The sequence below is a fragment of the Trichechus manatus genome, unplaced genomic scaffold (assembly GCF_000243295.1).
Source record: "Trichechus manatus latirostris isolate Lorelei unplaced genomic scaffold, TriManLat1.0 scaffold00062, whole genome shotgun sequence".
NCBI classification, from domain to species: Eukaryota; Metazoa; Chordata; class Mammalia; order Sirenia; family Trichechidae; genus Trichechus; species Trichechus manatus.
The window spans coordinates 109,694-122,451 of record NW_004443998.1 but is presented as its reverse complement, the minus strand read 5'-3'; the positions used below and the strand labels follow the sequence as shown (position 1 = coordinate 122,451).

Below are 12,758 nucleotides of genomic sequence, written 5' to 3'. Positions count from 1 at the left end.
CATGAATCTCTCCTCGCTCTCCTTTCTCTGTCAGTTTTCTCACTCCATTTGGTGCTTGGCTGAGTTATCTCTTCATTTGATGTTTTAGGGTTTCAGGATTGTTGTTTTCTCTGTTCGGCTTGGTTTTTCAGATCTTTGCTGTGGAGGGACGGCGTGGTGCTTCTGCCTAGAGCTCCATTTTGCCGGAATCCCCCTTGCTTTATTTTTAAAGAAATAAAAATAAAATACTATAGATACTGTTAAAACCTCACTATATCCTCAATGCTGTCCATTTTCCTGTTTTGTTTTTTTTTAATTTTTCCCCTCCAGAAGCAATCACTTTTCTGATTTGACTAGAGTAATTCTCATGGATGTTTTTATGCTTTTACTGTGTATCAATAGTAGTTTTATATGTTTAAAATTTTCTACATGAGTGGTATAATGCCGTACATATCCTTTGCAATTCTCTTTTCTCTACAAAAAAACATGACACGTAAAAACAAAAGAAAATACCAAAATATGGGTACAGAAATAACTACTCTAAAGAGTTCAATAAAGGAATGAGCAATATGAATTGATGAGATTAGGGAAAATTTAACTGAGGCCTGGAGGCTTAAGTTCAACCTGTAAGCATAAATAAAAAATGGCAAGGTAAAGGGAAGACTAGAAGGTATTTCCAGTAGGGACCCAACAAAAGCAAAGACAGAAATGCAGTACTGAATGTTAAAGGTGAAGTGGGTTCACCTGCCTGAAGTGGTAGGTGAGTCAGAGATGAAGTTATGTGAATAGGGAGTCAGCAACTAAAAAGATGAGAATTACTTTGGTCAGGAAACTTTATGTTTGCATCTTCACTGGCATGTAAGAATTCCTCATACACAGCAAACACTCAAACGTATCTGCTAAACTGAACTGAGAGTCTGAAATGTCTAGCTTATTAAGAGCTGCTGACTGCCTCTTGTAGAGGATAACAGGAAGCCACTAAAAGTTCCTGAGTAGAAAAGTAAGAATGACAATGGTGCTCTGGGATGTTTACTGAAGTAACTGTGTCCCACTCAAGGGACATTTGGCAATTTCTGGAGATATTTTTGGTTGTCACAACTTAGGGGAGGGGGACCTACTGGCATCTAGTGGGTAGAGGCCAGGGATGCTGCTAAAGAACTATTGCATTTGCCCGTATGATACACAGCCTGCTCTATAACATAAGGGCAAACTTAGAAAAAGCAGCCTTCTTTTACACCTCTTACACTGAACCTCAGAAAAATAAACGTCCCTGATTTGAGATGAGGTTGTGACTGGAAAACGCCTTAATGTGCTTAACTTTTGATTAGCTTGTTCAGGGATGGTCTCTCCGAAGCAAGAGATGTTGGAGAGAGAGGCAAGGACCAGATTTGGCAGGGCCTTGAAGATCTCAGTAAAGAGTTTGGATTTTATTCTAAATGCAAGAAGAAGCTACTGAAGCAGGAGGGAGTGGGCATGATTTACGTTTTTAAAGAACCACGATGGTTATTTTATAAGCTGGAAAGGAACAATAGCACAAACAAGGTGACCACTGTGGAGATAATAATGAGGTAATGATTTGCCCTAGATTATAACTGAGTAGAAAATTAACAGAAAAGAACAGAAGTGACATTAATAAATAATGTCATACTTAAAAAGTGTAAGAGAAACTGCTCTTTTCAGGAAGGTTGCTGCAGAAGCAGTCAAAGGATGCTCCTTATCATGTGACAACCTTTGCCCACCACCCACCCCCAATTCTACACACCAGAGCTGACTGATGGTGGGGTAAAGGGAAAAGCAGGCACCTGACTCAGGGAAAGCCAATCTATAAGCAGGCCAGCAATAAAAACGACCTCGTGCTGCTTGGGCACAGTTTATTAACTCAGATTCCCTCTCTTAGTAATTTAACACAGTACTATGTAAAGACTAAGCCAGCATCTAGGAAAAAGACGATTTCATAACCGAGTTAGTGGCTGGGAGAGCAGTACAGGGAAGATCCATGAATTCCTACCACCAGGATACTTATACCTGAAGTATACTGGATACTGTGAGAATCGGTCCCTTAACTTTCTTAACACTAAACAACTTTAAAGCAAGTCTGAATAAGGGTGCTTCTTGCATTCTTAGGAGCCTAACCAAAACAAGTACCAAGATGGAATTTTAATTTTACAGATGTAGAAATTGAAGCTGAAAAAAAAAAATTAAACTTACCTACTGGCATAAGGAACGCTGGTGGTGCAGTGGTTAACAGCTACAGGGAGCTATGGCTGATAATCAAAAGGCTGGCAATTCGAATACACTAGCCGCTCCCTGGAAACTCTATGGGGCAGTTCTACTCTGTCCTATAGGGTCACTATGAGTCAGAACCAACTCAACGGCAATGGGTTTTTTTGTGTGCGTTTTAGTGGCATATAGCTAATGAGATGCAATCCAAGGTCTTCTCATTCTAAAAATCAAGCTTTCCTACAGATCCCAAGGGAAGAGTTACATATCTGACACAAAATATTTAGGATTTCCTTTCCCTTCAATTTCAAGGATTATCTGTTGTAAAATTGAGTTTAGGAAAGAAAGATAAGGGAAGATGCTACAATCCTAGCTCACAGAGGTTGAATATCCCCACAGGATCAGTTTAGGGTCAGAGATGTGAGCGATCTTGACCTGCTAGAATGTAAACTCCATGAGAACAGGGATTTAGCCTCTGTTATTCATTGTTCTGTCCTCACAGCCTGGAACAGAACTGGGACATAGATGCTGAATAAATACTGGCAGAAAAAAATGAATTCAATACAGGGAAGCACAGAAGGGCAAGTCAGTGAAAAAGAGCTGCCTAGAGTTTCACTGTGACCCTGAGGTAGTGGAAAGTTGTCCCAGCCCCCATTCTTTTCTCTTAATTCTTTATTTAAAAAAAAAATAAAAAAACCTTCTTGAGATGTAATCCATACAGTTCATTCATTTAAAGTGTACAACTCAGTGGTAGTTAGTATATTCACAAAGTTGCACACCAATCACCATTATCTAATTCCAGAACACTTTTATCACCCCCTGAAGAAAATCCCCAACCCACTAGCAGTCACTCTCCATTTCCCCCTAACTACCTCAGCTCTAGGTAACCACTCATCTACATTCTGTCTCTTCATATTTGTCTATTCTGGACATCTTATATAAATGGAAGTATATATGATCTTTTGTGACTGGTTTCTATCCCTTAGCATGTTTTCAAAGTTCACCCATGTTGGAGCATGTATCACTAATTCATTGCTTTTTGCGGCCAAATAATATTCCATTGTATGGCTATAAGGAGCCGTGGAAGCGCAGCGGTTAAGATGCTCGGCTGCTAACTGAAAGGTTGGCAGTTCAAACCTACCAGTCACTCCACGGGAGAAAGACGTGGTAGTCTGTCTCCTTAAAATATTTATAGCCTTGGAAACCCGATGGGGCAGTTCTACTCTACCATACAGGGTCACTATGAGTCGCAATCAACTCCACGGCAATGGGTCTGGATATGGATATACCACATTTTGTTTGTTTATCAGTTGATAGACATTTGTGGTATTTACCCTTTGGGGCTATAAATATTCATGTACAAGTTTTTATGTAAACATATGTTTTCAATTCTCTTGGTCACACACCTAGAATTGCTGGCATACACAGAAACTCCGTTTAACTTCTTGAGGGACTGCCAAACTATATCCCAAAGCGCTGTACCGGTTTACATTACCACCAGCAATGTATAAGGGTTCCAATTTCTCCACATCCTTACCAATCCGTTGTTTTTTGTTTTTCTGATTATAATCATCCTAGTGGGTGGGAAGTGATATTTCATTGTGGTTCTGATGTGCATTTTCCCTAATGACTAATGATGATGTTCATCTTTTCATTTGTTTATCGGTCTTAATTAAGCTTTTTTATCATTTAAATATTGTTACTGTTTTAAAGCTGGAGAACAAAAAGGACTTAAGAAAAAACATACACTTGTAACACAATGAACACCTCCACATCATATTCAAAGGTGAAATAAGGAACCATTCTATATCTGCGTTGCATGGTGGTGCTTTATAATTTTGTCTTCAATAGGCTTTTTCCTCCTTTCTTCTTATTCTAACAGACCCCTCATTCTTGTGGCCAACCTGTGGTTTTAAGCGGAGTTAACAATACCCTCTCATCTCCAACACACACACAGAGCTGGATACATGGCACATGACCTCGTCATAGTCAATCACAGTTCTGTATTCCCCAGCCCACAGTGATTAGTTAAAAGTATAAGCATGCAATCAGAGCTTGGCCAAGAGATCAGACTGACAACAGCGACTCAAAAGATTAGACAGAAAACTTAGGGGACCGTGAGTTTATGTTAATGGAGGAGGTACAACTCAGAAAAGGAGGGCTGAAGAATAGTTGTACAACTTGAAGAATGTAGTCAATGTCACTGAATTGTGCATGTAGAAATTGTTAAATTGGTGTATGTTCTGCTGTGTATACTGTCAACAACAAAAACAAATTATTCAAAAAAAGCTTGGCCAATTATCCCTAGACTTTCACTGACACTTGTATCTATTAAATGCCAGCTGCAGCCCTCCACTTACCTGTTATGAGAGCCAGATCCCTCCATTATGCGTAAACTAATCTGCGTTAGGTTTCTGTTGCCTAAAACATAACTACCTAATATAAAGATCAGCTTTTTTAGCCTAAAGCTATCAGCCCTAACTTTTAATATCAACGTTACCTAAAAGGACTTTATAGTATCCTTAAAGTCACTATTATAAAGTATTCAAGAAAATACTTGTGTTTCATATTTACTAAAGGAACAGGGCGAATGCAACAATTATTTGAAAATCTCCAGACTATATTTTGCTTCTTTTTCTGAAGCAGTAACAGCTAAAAGCAGCTAAAGAGGACCAAGGTGAAGAGGCACAAACGATGGTCAATAGGAGAGACTACTTAACGTAAGGCTTTCAGGATACAGCTACTAAATAAAACTGATGTAACGCCAAATTTAAAAAAACCACAAAGATACACTATAAAAAATCTGAAAACATGTCCATCACCAAGTTAGGAAACATTGCATTATTTTAGGATTCTGACTTGTTAAAAAATTTAATGAAATTCCAGGTTTGCAAAAACAAACAAACCCACTATTATAAACGTAATTTACATTAATTTTAACATAAGTTAAATTTAGGGTAAAGGTGACAGGTGACCAAATTTTGTTCTACTTGTGATTGAACAGTAACAGAGAAAACTTGAACCTTTTTAGTAATCAAACAATTCTTGTATTATCAGTGAGTATCTATGATCTTAAACCATTTTCTAATAAGCATGTGAATAAGAGCTGTTTTCAGGTTAAATTTACAATCTTGTGGGAGAAATTATAAAATCTACATAAACATAAAATATCTATTAACCTATTTACAACACAGGATTAGAGAAATGGAGTTAGAAACTAGCAATCTTGTGACAATTTGGTTGAAGCAGGTGGGAGAGAAAATAAGCCGTTTGAGGCCGAAATTAGGGGAAAAGGAAGACTTCCTCATTTCTTGTGATGCTCTTTGGATTATAGCACATAGTTCTATAAAAGGAATCGCAAACAAAATGCTATTCTGACAGAAGACAGACAGGTTTACTTGGATGCAATTTATGAAGAAGTTGATAGAAATAATGAGAGTCTCCATTCACTCTGTATGTATTATATGCCAGGCACTGTTAAGCATTTAATCCCTTACAAATTTACAAGGCAGGAATTTCTATTCTGATTTTCCAGGAGAGGAAATGGTTTAGGGAGATTATGTAACTTCCATAACTATTAAATGGAAGAACCAGTATTCAAACCCAGGTCTAAATGACTTCATCGTCCATGTTCTTTAACCCCTACACTCTAATGCCCTTTAAGAACATACACTAATTAAAAAACGACAGTCACTTTTCACAGAAGTAAGTATAATAACTAAGACAGTGGTTCTCAAAGTGTGGTCCAGGGGCCTCAGTGGGGCTCTGAGACCCTTTCTGAGGGTCTACAAGGTCAAAACTATTTTTACAATAATACTAGTAAGATTAATACTTTTTTATTATGTTAACATTTGCACTGATGCAATGGTGAGTAAAACTGCTGGAGCCTTAGCATAAATTAAGGCAATGTATTAACAATCACTGTATTTTACAGTTAAAAAAAGCCAGTTTCACTTAAGAATGTCCTTGATGAAACAGTAAAAATTATTACTTTCATTAAATACCAGTCCTTTCTTTCTAATATTCTGCGATGAAATAAGAATTACGCATAAAACACTTCTGCAGCATACCCACTTCTGCAGTCGATGTTCTCAAGGAAAAAGCACTTGTGCGATTGTTTGAGTTGCAAATTGAACTAGCCACTTTTTTCAGTGAACACCATTTCTACTTGAAAGAACAAATGACAAATAATGGTTATTCAGACTTAGTGTTTGGCAAATGTTTTCACAAAAATGAATGATGTGATCTTATGGCTTCAAGGAATACAACTAATAGTACTACTTGCTGATGATAAAATCTGAGCTTTCAAGTGAAACTCTGAATTTTTGAAAACTTTTATTGTAAAAACGACGTGAGGGCAGTGTCTCACCTCCTCTAACTTCACAAGGGCGAAGGAGAACCAAGATCAACAGTTCAAGGCTGACTCCCATGAAGCAGAGGTCAGACATGCCTTCTCTCTCTGCCATCTTTACCAATTCTGACACCAACTGTCCCTCCCACAGCACTCTCTACTTCTCTACTGGGTTCAATCACTCATTGCAATGGCCACACTCACAGACCACGCTCAGGATTATGGGATTTATTAGAGAAGTAACAGTTACAATTCAGGCTCAAGAACACTCAGGATACAGTTCTTCCATCAAGACAGCCTCTCCCCAGCTGTGCTTGCAGGCACGCCTCTCACTGGCCCTTGGCCTCTGCCCAAAGCCACTGCACTTTCTCTGTTGGCCGGGAAGCCCACCACGCTGTCTCCTGCTCCTGGGTCTCTCCTGCCACCACTTCTCACCGTCTTCAAGGTTATAGCTTGCTGTCTCTCACAGTCTCCTGCTTCCAGGAGCTTCTCAGCACAGGGATCCGGGGTCCAAACCTGGCTGTTCTTCCTGGGTGGTGGTAGAATCCTCTTCTCTGCTCTGGAACTGGCTCTCTTTTAAGGCAAAACTGACCAATCCCCTTCGTGGGCCACAATTACCTTCTCACATTGTCCTGCCCAGTCACCTAGGTGGGAGTTCCAAGACCATGGCTAGAAAGGCCATACACAAAAGTAATCAATCGCACCGTAAGTATACAGCACTGTGAGTCTGACACATTTCCAATACTTAATCTTTTGATGAACTGTGTCTAGTACTTTCCAAATGACCATGACATGATATTACAAAATCAGGTACACGTAAAAGATACAAAGTGCAAGACAGACCAGCGGATTTTAATGTAACAAAGTAAGAAAAGTTCACTGATGTGGTTTCAGAATCGGCACTGCAACTAACCTTTAAGAAGCTACCATTTGTGGAGCTGTCGTGTAATGACAAAGAATAATTTCTGTAATTATCTGAAAAGACTATTAAGACACTCCCTATTTCAACTGCCTATTTGTGTGAAGGTGGATATTCTACACATACTTCAACCAAAACAGCGTATCAAAGCAGACTGAACTCAAAAGCACATGAGAACCCAGCTGTCAAAGAGAAGTGAAAAAATGGGAAGCACAGTCACTCTTCTCACTAAAATTGTTTTGGAAAAGTTATTTTTCAATAAAAATGTATTTATATTAATATAAAATATGTTTATTATTTTAAATGAATTACTAAAATTTTAAAAATTCTTAGTTTTAATTTCTAAAATAGTCATTATCAATAGAAACCCATAAACAAAAGCTCTTCGAAGGTCCTTAATTTTCAACAGTGTAAACAGGTCTTGAGCCCTAAACTTCTGCACTACAGTCATTACAAGCAAATATATATTCTTATTTTGTAGATACCAGTGTAAAGATTGTTCTCCTATAACTGTAGGAAAAAATACCCCTGTACTTTTAATACATTGTACTTAAACCTAAATTGAAAGCATAGAAAACTGACTGTGTTCTCTACTGCCTTATGTCCACAAATGATACACAATTTCCAAAAACCTTTCTAGGGAAAAAAGGGACACATTTACTGAATACCTATTATACCCCATTTACTGTGCTAGGTGCTTTCATATTCATCCTCTTCATCAGCTTTTGAGACCTATTAACGTTGTTTTGAGAGAAGCTGAGAAAAGTTAAAAATAGTATATGGTATAGTACAAAAAAGTAAGCTTTATTTTAACACACGAGTTAAAATCATTCCCTTGATTGTTATGCTATTAAGCCACTTTTTCCTTCTTTAAAATAAATGCAGTAATAATTTCTACTTATGTAAGACTGCGAGAAATGGGAATAAAGAGCATATACAGTATTTGCTCAAGAAGTTTGTTCCCTTCATCACACTCCTCTGTTTCAAAACCAGAGAGCACCCAAATCAGGATTCAAGGATAGATTTTACGAATAAGCTATCATTTCATTTATATCACTTGTTATAAAACGAGAAAAGTGGCAGGAAGTACTGATTTTTAATTATATTTTTATCAGATATTTCATATTGCCACACGCTTGGACTATTATATGAAAAATAAGACAGTAGTTATTTTAAGAATAGTACATATGTTCCAAGATTTGCGATGAGACAGGTCAGTCTCTAAAAGTTAACAAGACTTAATAGCTTAACAATGCTTTTCACTCTGTACGGTTCAGCAAATCACCAAGGCTATGACTAAACAACACAGTTCATCAATTTGTTAAACTTCTGCCAACCAAGCAACTAATTTTGCTAATATGATTTTAAAAGTTCAAGTTGACTTGATATCTTATGTTTTGTGGACAATTGCAAGTTTCTAATTACATCGCATTTTAATATTCTTTTATATTTAGGATAAGTTGTTTTCTAAAGTTGTGTTTTTATAAGATGTAATTACCTTCCTAACATTTAGGCTTTATGTGTCAGCTCTACTTGAACCTGGGTACTCTAGGAACATCTATAAAAATCATTAGAAAATCTACGAGAGCTCCTCTCTACTTTGGAAACAAACTGTTGCTGTGTGCCATTGAGTCAATTCCGACTCACAGTGACCCAATGTAACAAAGTAGAACCGTCCCACAGGGCTTCCTAGTCTGGAATCTTTACAGCAGCAGATCGCCAGGTCCACGTCTCTTCTTCCTCCGAGCCCCTGGTGGGTTCAAGCCGACCTTTTAGTTAGCAGTCGAGCCCTTAAACAAAGTGCCACCAGGGCTTCCGAAAACATAAACTAGATGAGCTTAATTTGCTTTATTCTGACAAGTTTTTTATTTAAAAACTGGTCACTCTTCATTTCCTGTGCTGTTCTGCATACCCTTTCCATGGTTCTTCTTCTTAAACTAATAATGGTGATCCTACCATACTAGGAACGAGGTAAGTCTTGGTGAATATCATCTGACAGTTCCTGAAAATTATTTTAAATGGATATTCACATACGCCTTCTTTGATGTTTTTGTCTTTCAAGAAAGTTAGCATGATCACATTTTGGAGTAGCCAGAATGGTAGACTGAAATCTATGCATCAGTTTTGGCATTATAACTTAGAAACTATGACTTTCAAAGGGTCACTAATTTCCTGAGCCCAAACTGCCCATCAATGACAGGAATATGAGCAATTACACATTTCTATACTGAAAAATTTTCCCATTAATTGTAAAGTCAATGTAACTTAAGTTATACATGCACACAGAGAGCTAAGTGAAAATAAGGGAATAAGAAAATTACAATTAATCCCATTAAATTCCCTTCCTCCTCCCAAACAGGAAAGCTAAGGTGGTAAAATGCTCAGAGAATTGCAAGGCATCTTCTTAACATTCACCTATTAATCTTCACAACACTCACGAAGCAGATATCAAGTACCTATAGTTTTACAGATGAAAGAACTGTAAAACTAAATGATTCCCCCAAGGTCACACACAAAGTTAGACATGAGATAAACTAAACTCTAGGACTCTGTACTCTTCATCATTTCTAATAAAACAAACAGTCATATTTCTAACTAAAAAGTGATACAATTACCTCACTCTGTATGCTATCCTCTACATCTGTGCTGTCCAATAAGATAGCCACTAGCCACATGTGACTATGAAGTACTAGTCCAAACTGAGATATGCTGTAAGTATAAACTACAAACTGGACTTTGAAGACTTAGTATGGAAAGAATATGAAATTTTATTAAATTTTTTTTTACACTGATTACATGTTGAAATGTTACTGTGGACATACTGGATTAAATAAACATTACTAAAATTAATTCACCTGTTTCTTTTAACTTTTGTTCAATATGGCTATCAGAAAATTATAAATTACATATGTGGTTTTCAGATGTCATGGTAAAACCTAAACCAAAGAGCAATTTTTTCCTAAAATTTGTTGTAGCACAACATAGTAGCCATAATGGGGGGGGTGGGAGGGGGGAACGACACAGGCATAATAGGTATTTTGAGAGACAGGCATGTGTCTAATTAACAAATACACAAAGGAGACCACTCTAGTACTCTCTTAGGTAACAAAAGATGTTTCTACTTCATTACAGGTATATGTGATTTTGAGTAAGTCATAATTAAGAGAAAGTATAACTCTCCATTAGAGTCATACATTGTTTCCTTAGGTGGAAAGTAAAAATAATCCTATTCTTAACGCACTTCCAAGGATATCAAAGTCATCAGATGATGCCCATAAGGCACTACGAACTTCTCAAAAATATGCCTAATGTATATTTATAGTTATATTTTTAAGAATCACATAGCATAAATATTCTTTTACTATAGACTCACTGCTTATTCTTATTTCGACTAAAGTAATAAGTATACAGTTAGAGAAATAACAATTTAAAAAATAAGGATCATGGGATAGCTGCTTTAGAAAACAGTCTGCCAGTTTCTCAACAGGATAAACACAGTTACCGTATGACCTAGCAATTCCACTCCTAGACATATACCCAAGAGAAATGAAAACATATTTACACAAAAACTTGTACACGAATGTTCACAGAAGTATTTTTCATAATAACTAAACAGTGGACACAACCCAACTGGCTACCAACTGAGATGAACAGATGAACAAAATGTGTTATATTCCCACAATGAAATATTACTTGGCAATAAAAGGAATGAGCTAGTGATACACACAACATGGATGACCCCTGAAAATATACTCAGTGAAAGAAACCAGTCACAAAAGATCACATACAGTATAATTCCATTTATATGAAGTGTCCAGAATAGGCAAGTCTGTAGACACAAAAAGTAGAGGAGAGACTGTCTAGGGCTGAGATGCAGGGACGGGGGAATGGAGAGTGACTGCTAATAGGTAGGGAGTTTCCTTCTCAGGTGATGAAAACATTCTAAAATTGATTGTGGCAATGACTGCACAACTCTGCACACGCTAAAAACCATTAAGTTGTACACTTTCAATGAATGAAGCTGTTTAAAAAATGCAGTCAGAAATGAAGAGAAAAAAAGGATTATAGTATATTTTTAAGCATGTAATTGCTATTTTTCTGGATTTTGTAACTTTGTGGTACTTGACAGCTTTTTCAAATTTGCAATTAGTGATTTTTTTCTCATTGTTGCACGACTTGGAAAATTTACTAAAAAACATACATTGTACATTTAAAATGACTGAATTTTACAGTATGTAAATTATATATCAGTAAAGATGTTAATTTTATAAAAACAGATCACAAAGATCACCTTAACATTAAAATAAACCATATCCCCATACACTTAATACTCCCTCAAACTATGAAACCCATTTAAGGCAGTATAAAGTACCTTACAGTAAGACAGAACGGCCACTAAAACAGCACAATCTACCATATATTAAGATTGAATTAAAATAAAAAAAGATTGAATGGCTTTGTGGAAAGCCCCCAAAATAGTTACGCAGTCAAGCAAATGCTCTCAGTTGAGAAACAATAAGATGGGAATTTGAAGCTCTCTCTATAAAAATGTGTAGAGGGACAACATAACACATACCACTTGATCGCTTTCTCTTAAGAAATAGACTCTTGATTGAGATGCAGAACGGAAGCATTAAAAAAACTACCTACAACTATTTACCTAGTCTGACAACTGAAGGGAACATGTATTCTATCAAAACGCTCAATGATTTCTGCGTGTATGTTTAACCCACACACCTTTTGTAGCCTGAGAACTCTGAGAGCAGCAGTATCTAAAACAGTGAAGTGTTTTTTTTTTCCCTTTTTAAATAATAAAACGTGATGGTGGCATTCCACAGCCCACCCCATCGCCCACCACCACCAGCAGGTGGAGGGAAAGGATACTGTAGACTAGGGGATGACAGGTTTGTAAAATCCTCTGCACTTTACATATAAGAATGCAGCTGGTGGTCTCCCCTCAGAAGGGAGTAAAGAGAATTGTGGACTAGCTGAAATAAGGGGCATCCTTTGCCTGGAAGAGGGCACACCGTGAGCCACGTCTTGAATCAGCTATATCCAGTGTAAAACACAGGCCGCTGGAAACACTGTTAGCATCACCAGGATGGCCTCTCAAGCCGGGGGTGTTTTTTTTCAACAGAGAAGTTGACTCCTGTAGTTTGGATCTCGGGGGGAGGCAGGGGTAAAGCGGGAGTCGGGAAGACCAGAAAAAACGCCTTTAAGTCAAGCCGCCTGGGGCCTCCCTGAGGAAGTTGCGAGCCCCACTCGGTCGCCACACGCTGGTCCTCCCCC

The 12,758-nt window shown here is 37.5% G+C and overlaps 1 protein-coding gene across 2 annotated transcripts in view; it reads right to left on the bottom strand.

The window, feature by feature from the left end:
- Positions 1-12,758, bottom strand: part of KPNA4 (karyopherin subunit alpha 4) — an 83,337-nt gene that overhangs the window by 66,947 nt on the left and 3,632 nt on the right. The window lies entirely within an intron of this gene.